General features: G+C 39.6%; 1 pseudogene; it reads left to right on the top strand.

Moving 5' to 3' along the window:
* The first annotated feature begins 3,514 nt into the window (after positions 1–3,514).
* LOC130479438 (ribonucleoside-diphosphate reductase large subunit-like) overlaps positions 3,515–9,976 on the top strand; it is a 183,608-nt pseudogene continuing 177,146 nt past the window's right edge.

Below are 9,976 nucleotides of genomic sequence, written 5' to 3'. Positions count from 1 at the left end.
GACTAGGATCTGGGAGACCCAGGTTTGAATTCCTACTCTGCCACAAAAGCTAGCTGGGTAACCTTGGGCCAGTCACAGACTCTCAGCCTAGCCTACCTCACAGGTTTGTTGTGCGGATAAAATGGAGGAAAGGAGAATGATATTAGACACTCTAGGAAGAAAGGTGAGGCATATATGAAGTAAAATAAAATAAATGTGTTTACATGGAACTGGAGTGCACTATCTTTTAAGAATAAAGATCTTGCATGTCCACTGCATATATCAGACTGTGATACTTTGATTTATAAACTTAGTTGGAATATATGAATGTCGATACAGACACCAGTTAGGGAATTAAGAAGCATCCCCTCCAGCCTGCAGCTCTGTGCTGACTGATTTGGGCTCACTGGTGCTTTATACATTTATGTGGTTGCTGAATAGAGCAGTGCCCAGAATGGATCAATCATATCATCAGCCTGGAATGATTTACATACTTATTGCATTCATTTGTACTCCCCATCCTCCCAATAGGGACCCAAAGCAACTAACATTGTTCTCCTCTCCTCCATTTTATCTTCATTTTATCCTCTCCTCATTTTACCCTGTGAGGTAGGTTAAGCTGAGAGAGTGTGACTGGCCCAAAATCACCCAATGAGCTTTCATGTCATGAGTGAGGATTCAAACCCAGATACTAGCCCAACGCTCTTAACCATTATGCCACACTGGCTCTCAATGTGTTCCGCATGTCATGCTAATGCTTTGCTCCAAAATATTAGTGCTGGTAAAACTGGCTGCTATCCAGCTATGTCCCATGCAACCTAAAAAACCCTCTCAAAACCCTCTTCAGGTTTTTTCTCAGTGTTAAAGAGAAAAATCCACTCTGAAGGCCCATAGGAGGACCCTTTTTGCCATCAAGTAACAGCTGACCCATGGCAACCCCATGGAGTTTCCAAAGCAAGAGACGTTCAGAGGTGGCTGCCACTGCCTGACTCTGTGTTGTGACCTTGAAATTCCTTGGTGGTCACCCACCCCAATACTAACCATAGCCAGCTCTGTTTAGCTTCTGAAATCTGATGAGATTCGGCTAGCATAGGCTACCCAGTTCAAAGCAGGAGGACACTTCCTGACAGCAATCCCATCCCTGTCTCAATCCCTAACCAGCCTCTGGCTTTTAACCTCTTAACATGTGACAATCCCTTTCCTCTACTCTTTATGGTATACTAGAGCATCCACACTCTGTAGCCACTCTAATACTTCCATTTCTCCCATACTCGATAATTTAGGGGTGTGCATATCAATATGCCAATTAAAAAAAACACTTCACCTCACCACTGAGCAATGGAACAATCTTCAAAATGTACAGTTAGCATATTGTCTCCTTTAGATCTACATTCCCCACCCCCAGAACCAGGCAAGGTGTTTCCTTTCTCTCTTGGAAGGCTTAAAAGCTATAAGAAAGGTTGATTCCAAAAGAAATATTCCAGTAGCCATTAATCAAATCTGATATACATCATGGCTCTTTATACGTGCCCTTTTTCTCAGTAAGACACATTCCAGGAGATGATTGCTCTCCACATCTTCCAATGCTAAAGCACCCACCTCTCTCAACTTTCCCTTACTTTTTTGCTCTACTATTGCTAAAAGTATGAAATCAGCAGCAAGATAACCCAGTTTTATAACCTAAAAACCTGATACATATTTTCAGAATGGATTTAACTAAAATAATTTATTCTAGCACGTCTAATCTTTTTGTGGGGTTGTGGCTCTTGGTTCATCAATGTAAGGACTCCCCCCTCCCTCCATAAATGTATACCTGGTATCAAGTATGCTGAATGATATCTACAAGCTTCTCTATAACATATTAGCATTTAGAAAATGTGTCCTTCACTATGTACTCAGTTTATATTGACTGCATTAGAGTGAAAATAAAGGATGCTACCCAGAGATCATTACTACTAATAATTGTGTGATGTCATATTGCAATCAAATTATGGTAACCCCTCATGGGTTTTCCAAGGCAAGAGATGAGCAGAGGGGGGTGATTTCAAGAGATGGGCACGGTGCAGGGAATCAAAGCTTCTACTTGGGGTGACTTTCAGTTTGAGAGCAGGTTTTCGTTTGGGGGGGGGTCATATTGGAGCCAGTTGAAGTCATGACCAAGGCAGCTCACGTGAAGGAGATTGCTCATCCACATAGGTAAGCAGTCTTCTTCCGAAGCCTGTTCAGCAGCTATAGAAGCTGGCATGTTTTAGTTGGAGGGTATATCCCTCCAGATGGGGCTGGGTGAGCCCCATCTTTTAAATGACCCTTCTGCCTCCAGATTATCCAGATGGATAGTTTGGTCAGACAAAGTTGGCTCTGATTACATGACCCCTACCTCAAAAGGGCCCCAATTATGGGGCCCTAACAAAACCAGTCAAAGATAGAAAAATGTGAGAAAGCATACAGCTGAGTGTCTGAGCAAAGGCAAATAGCCGAAACCTGAAAAAGCTGAATATCTATTCGACTTTTGGGAAATCGCTTATTCAGTTTCAGGTAGATCCCAAGGTTTCAGTATTTGGCTGAAACAAAACCCAAATATTGCTAAACAGCTAATTTTGGATTTATTTTCAGTTCGGGTTTATCGATATGCACAGCCTTACTCCAGACTAGGGATGTTTGCAAAATTGTCCCAAAATTCCCCCTGGATTTTGCAATGCTATCAATCCAATTTTATCCTGTCCTTCCTCCAACAGTACCCAGGCAGTGTACATGGTTCTCCTTCTGTATTGTGTTCTTAGAAGGGTCCTATGAGTAGGCTAGGCTGAGTGGGAACCTTCATGGCTGAGTGAGGATTTGAACCTGGGTCTCTACCCCTTAAACTCTAATGAAAATACCTCAGTGGATCCCAGGTTTCCTGCTTTTGTTTTCAAAATGGAACTGGTATATTTACAAATATTAAATTGTTCATTTTATGTCCAAAGAGTACCTTGCAGGCATACAATGCTACTTTTTTCAGCCCCATCAATGAATTGCATCTTTGACCTTCTATGTTACAAATGTGCATGAGCACATTGAGAAGATACTGCATAAAAACAATCTTTATGCCCTAAATTCTTTTTGGAGAGGTGTTGTACCAATACACAGGAGTGCAAGTGCACATGAATTAAATATTGTTCAAAAGGAATCTTGACTGCACCACACATATAATCAAATTAAGGTTGTTTATGCAGTGCTTCATTAACACACATATCAGTATTAAAAGAGAGGGGGAAGATGCAAATGAACGGAAGGAACTGAGAGCTGCAAGGAACTGTTCATGCTCTGATTCAGGAATTACTTTGGAAATTCTAATAGACTGAAATTGAGGATGAATGGAATGCAGTGAAGATCAACAATTGGAACAATATAGCAACAGAAAAGGGAGGAATCCACTCTACCCCAACGTCTGGTATTCAAAGGTACAAGAGGACACAACAAACCAGCATAATCCATCAAACAATTCTCTTTTGCAAGTATAATAACATTCATGGCCAATGTGGTATAAATAACATTCATGGGCAATGCGTACGATCAGTACGATGAACATCATTTGGTCTTGGATATCTTGCCCAGCTTCTTTGTGGACCATGCCCTAATGAACTCATGTACCAATTTAGGCAGTATATGAAACCTTCCTGAGAAAAGTTATCAATCTTATAGAATCTCTTTTGACTTCCTTCAGAAGCTGGGTTAAGCTTTCTGGTTTATGCTTTTCTCTAGATTATGCTCTTTTAAACTCATGGCTCCGCTTGACATTTTTCATATGTTTCATTGGACGAAGAATCACCAAATTCAAGGCAGATAATAACCTAGGTGAAATTTCAGAAACATCCCAAACAGCACAGATAAGCAAGATGAAATCGCTCAAACTAAGTTACAAACCACAGCAGCATGGTACTGCAACTGATAAATAAACATAAAACAAATACCATTAGAAATCACACACATATAATTTTGCCACCCAGATAAGACTGCTGAATGATTAGCTCCAGAAGGTCCCTCTAGCTTCACATTTAAAAACCACAAGTTTATTATGTATGGAAATGTTCTTTTAGCTCATTCAAAGTTTTTTTTTTTTAGGTCATGAAATTATATTTTCTACTCCCTCAGAGGTCTTTGCTATTGCTTGATTTTGCAGCTGTGGGTTGCCACAGTAACTTTAAAAACCCTCTTTAATGAAACTGTAAAATAGTTTAATTTTTCTCTTATAATGTATAGAAATGAAACAGACAAACATTTGCTTGCCAAATGCATTATGTTCTTCTCAATGACTGCCTTGATAGCATAGGACTATGTATGAAGTTCATACAATAAAGGGATAAATATTGCAACCTCAGTTCTCTCAGACTCCCCACATATCTCTCCATCATGTTGCCTTCAAATTTATTTATTTGGATTAGGGATGCCAGCTTCCAGCTGGGACCTGGGGATCCCCTGGAATTACAGCTCATCTCCAGACTACAGAGGTCAGTTCCCTTGGAGAAAATGGCTGCTTTGGAGGGTGGAGTCTGTGGCATCGTACCCTGCTTATGTCCCTGTTCTCCCCAGACTCCATCCCCAAATCTCCAGGAGTTTCTCAACCTGGGTCTGGCAATGTTCCTCCCTCCCATCCTCTGTTGGTGGCCAGGGGGGACTTGGCAACCCTAATTTGGATACATTGTTTATTTGGATACTTTGTTGTCAGGCTTTTCATGAGTAGGCTGAAGGCATGCCAAAAAGGAAGATGGGAGATGGTTGGAACTAGTGAGAGCTCTGAGTGTCACACTGGGATCTGGGAGACTACAAGTTTGAATCCCCACTCTGCCATGGAAGCTTGCTGGGTGACCTTGGGCCAGTGACACAATCTCAGCCTAGCCTATTTCACAGGGTTGATCTGCAGATAAAATGGAGGACAAGAGAACAATGTAAGCTGGTTTGGGTCCTCATTGGAGAGAAAGGCAGGGTATAAATGAAGAGGAGGAGGAGGAGGAGGAGAAGAAGAAGAAGAGTTGGTTTTTATATGCCGACTTTCTCTACCACTTAAGGAAGAATCAAACCAGCTTACAATCACCTTTCCTTCCCCACAACAGACACCCTGTGAGGTAGGTGGGGCTGAGAGAGTTTGAATAGAACTGTGATTAGCCCAAGATCACCCAGCTGGCTTCATGTGTAGGAGTGGGGAAACAAATACAGTTCACCAGATTAGTGTCTGCCGTTCATGTGGAGGAGTGGGGAATCAAACCAATTTTTCCAAGCCACTGCCCCAAGCCACCACTCTTAACCACTACACCACACTGCTGCACTTTCAATTTCAGAATCTGGTGGGTTTCATAACCATTTCAGGCTTTACAACAAAGCCCTGAATGGTTTTAGTTTTCACACAACACATGGGCAGAGAACTCCAGCATGTCATATGCTTATTTATCTCAGGCCATGCTGGGTACCGCAATACCTATAAAGTTGCAGCACCTTAAAGATGAATTATTTTATTTGCTGTGAGCGGTCATACATAAAGCTAGTTGTATCAGATACATGAATCTGACTGATGAAATGTATTGTTGCAGGGAATGCTGAAAATATCAGCATTCCTATGAACATTAACAACCCTAAGTGGCTTTTGTGGGTGTCTAAAAACTCTGAGAAATGAATTCATATTAAAATTGACAGTCAATGATATCAACATACACTAGTATCTGAGAAGCAGATGCCAGTGAATTTTAATATTCACAACATTCATCTGATGCTGTCAACATTCTCAGCTAAATGCTGACAATTCACCAAATATCAGGCATTTGCTGTAACATTGTGTACACATGGGATAAGGTACACTGAAGAAAAATCAACAGTGCCATCCTAAACAGTTACACCTTTCTGAGACTTTAATACATTGAGAAGGGTATAAGTTCTGCTCCAGACTGTACTGCAAGACTAATACACATGCAAGCAAGCCATGAGGCTACAATTAGGTGGGTAAATGATAACCAGTATCCACAAGAAACAATTCTTGAAGATGGAAAAACAACCTAACTGTTCTCATCGTGGGCATCACAGTAGTTCTATCTACAACCATCTTAACATTAACATTTCCTATTAGGGCTGTGCCCTAATATAAGTAAACCCGAACCAAAAATAAACAAAAAAATTAGCCATTTTGGCAATACTCGGGTTTATTTTCAGCTGAATGACAACACCTGGGGATTTCCTGAAGCCAAACAGGCGATTCATATAAAAGCCTATTTTCAGGTATCAGCTATTCGCCTTTGCTCAGATGCATGGCTTTGTGCCTTCTCCCATTTTTCTACCTTTGACTGGTTTTGTTAGGTCCCCATAGTTGGGCCCTTTTTGAGATAGGGGTTGTATAATCAGAGCCAACTTGGTCTGACCAACTTTCCAGGTACATCACCCAACAGAAGACTAATCTGCATAGAAGAAGAGTCATTTAAAAGACAGGGCTATACCCTCCAACTAAAAGCACCAGCTTTAATAGTTGCTGATAGGACCTCTGAAGAAGACTCCGTCACCCACATGAATGAGCAATCTCCTTCAGAAGAGCTGCCTTGGTCGAGTGTGTACACTATTGATGATATGTGGGACTGAGGAAGACTCCAAAATGATAGTATCCCATCTTACTCTTCAGTTTCAAGAAGCCAACTTTGGATGTTATGATACCTTGATACCTTATATGAACATTAGAAACTATATTGTACATATTTAGTTTCACAGTCCCTTTTTGTATATATTTTCACTTGTTGTATGCAGCACATCATTACAACTTTGTTATGCTATGTCAGTGTCAGCATTTTCCTGTACTAATTTCCTAACCATTGGTACCAGTACAGAGGTGTTCTTTTTGCAATTACTTATTGGTCGAGACTTCGGCTGGCTCCAACATCACCACCACCCCTCATGAAAACCTGCTCTCAAACAGAAAGTCACCCTGAGTCATTTACCCACACAGTGACCATCTCTTGAAATCAGATTTTTGATGATTATATTAAAGGACTGTTCATTAGATGTCATTTGCCACTAAAATAAATGTTTTCTGTGCCATATTTTCCTTGCATTTAAGTGACCCAGATACGAACAGAGCCACCAGACTCTGAGGCGCCAGCCTGCTAATCGCTCTTTCCACCAGTCCTTGGTAATGCTGACCTTTTGAACCTGAAAACTAATTGACAGCTTGGCTCTCACAAATGCTGGAGAATGGGGAGACCCCTTTGTGGGCCCTTAAAATTGGACCCCCTCTCATCATTGATAAAAACCTGGTTGAGATATAAACATCTGTTGGAGACAAAGACACCACTATGGATATCTTCTCAAGAAATGTTAACTTTGCAACCGTTAAGACCATCACAATTTATAATATACCAAGATCTTTTAAAATGGGAAGAGAATAAATGTGCCCTGAAGGATTTTGATGAGGTTAAAGACCACCTATCATGGCTTCAACATTATCAAGTACAATCTGTATACATCCAAGATATGAAAAAGGGATTTCTTAAAGAAAAATCAATTCTACAACTGACACTTTTGGATAATACTGATCATCTAATTTCTAGGATGTATGCGTTTTTATTGTTGCTGTATACAGAACAAGAAAGAATCAAGCCAACAATGATTACCTGGGCACAAACAATTGGTCACTCTATTTCCTTGAAAAGTTGGGAAAGACTTTGGTCAAGAGACATGAAAAAGATTATTTCTCAATCAATAAGGGAAAATATCTACAAAATGATTTACAGATGGTACTTGACACCAAAAAAATTGTCTGCAATGTACAGTACAATGTCACCAAACTGTTGGAAATGTCAGGATAAAGTTGGCTCATTTTATCATGTTTGGTGGCTTTGTGATAAAGCTAAAAACTTTTGGGATATGATATACAATGAGCTAAGGTTAATTCTACAACAAAACATCCCTAAAACTCCAGAGATGATGTTGTTAAGCATTATACCGGACCACATTATAACACAACGGACTTTTTTACTCTATGCCACCACAGCTGCGAGAATGGTATACGCAGCTAAATGGAAAATGTCTGAAATACCGGACAGAACTGATTGGATTCATAAAATGTTTGAACTAGCAGAAATGGCAAAATTGACTGAGTTAATAAATCAAAAAGATAATGATGAATTTGTTAAGGAGTGGGAGGCGTGGATTGTTTATTGCAAAAATGAACTTAATGTGCAAAATGTTAAAGGTTACAACTTAGACTAGGTTAATTTTCTTGTTTCTATTTTTCTTTCTTTTTTAATAACTGTAGAAGGTTTTACCAAAAAATTTTTTTATTAAGAAGTGAAAATAATTGCTAAGAGGATTATGAAGATAAGTTAGAGATAGAAGAAAGAAGAGGGGAAGTCAAAGCAGGGGAAGATAATTGTTATATATATGTTACTCTTAATTGAGAATTAGAAAAGATTGAAAAGCAATGTTAATTGATTGTATCAAATGTATGAAAAAACAATAAAAAAAATTATAAAAAAAAAATTTGGACCCCCTCTCCCAAGCTTCACCAAACCTTGGTGTCCATCTGAGGAGAGGCTATTGCAGCTATGCTGCAACTTTGGTGACCTCAAAAAATGCCCCTTGAGCCTTGAAAATAAATTCCATATACTATAATGGACCTGATTTTTTTTTTTGAAAACCCAGAAATAAAGCTCATTTATTGATATGGGTATTCAGCTTATTTCAGTTTACCCGGAAAAGAAAGGGGGCCAATAAACCTGAACCCAAAATTTGCCTGATTTTTTGTTGTTGCACACACCTATTTCCTATATGAAAATTAACAAGACAGTGTAGCAGTCTCTGACATAATCATGGTATTTCTGTGAACATGTGCAGAATTAATTCCATATAGAGCTTAAACACATCATACACATACAGAGGATTGTGTAATGTATAAATGAAAGTCTGTGTCATGCTGACAGGCTAGTTCTGTGTCAGGCTGACAGACTACTCTCAAGGTTAGCTCTATCAAAGCTAACTACTAAAGTTACTCTGGCTTTGTCCTTGAAGGGGCAGAGCTGAGCACCTTCCCTTGAAGGGGCAGTGCAGAGCACTTTTCTCTTATCTATCTAAGTGTGCAAAAGTCACCTTTCTGACTCAGCTGCCAGATGTCAGCATCTCAAAGAATACCAAAGGCAGAATACTTGGCCTTTTCAAGGTCTTAAGTTATCTTAATGTACTAAGAGTGCATTAATAGCTGAAATTGTGCTTAATATAGCCTAACGGCATTATAGTTCTCTCAAGATAAGAGTAATATGCTTCCTTGCTCTACTGTAATCTTGCTAGAGGCAATCCTGCTAACTAATGTAAACAATGACACTTTGCAAGTGACAATGTCAGCAATAATTGTGTTTCATGAGTTATATAGTTAAACGTTGTGCTACAGATTTCTAAGTAGTCTCATTTAATGCGTATTGTCCTAACGAAGAGGATGATATAGAAATTAAATATGTAACGTGATCATGTACCTCAGAAATGAGGGTTTATACTTTAAGCACAGAGGAGTGAAAGGGAAGGATGTCCATATTTGGACAATAAGATATCAGAGGACAGGAGCAGATGCCACTAAGCTCCTGGTATCTGATAAGAGAGAATAAAGGTACCCTTTTGAAGGATAAGGAAGAGGGGATAAAGGAACACTCTTAATGGGTCTAGAAATAGTATAAATAACAGCCACAGTACAGCTAGCACTTTAGAGTGCTATGACTGGCAGACTGCAGCTGTCTGATGTAGCACCTCCATCTCAAAAGGCTTGAGATGTAAAACATTGAAACTCTGTCCTTGCGTGGACAGCAGTTCTCTAAGATATCTTGAAGTATCAAGATCTGGATATTTCAACATATCTTACTTACAGTCTTCTTGTGAGACTGCTCTATTCCTAGAAGAGGATAGAGACCCTTAGAATTCCTATTCTTTGAATAGGAATCTAAGTGCAGTGATCTTTCCATGTATTGGAACACTGAGAGTCCATCAGATTTATGGATTCTTA

The sequence above is a fragment of the Euleptes europaea genome, chromosome 6 (assembly GCF_029931775.1).
Source record: "Euleptes europaea isolate rEulEur1 chromosome 6, rEulEur1.hap1, whole genome shotgun sequence".
Lineage (NCBI taxonomy): Eukaryota > Metazoa > Chordata > Lepidosauria > Squamata > Sphaerodactylidae > Euleptes > Euleptes europaea.
Note: the sequence above shows the minus strand (reverse complement) of the source record. Positions and strands in the feature narration are given on the sequence as shown.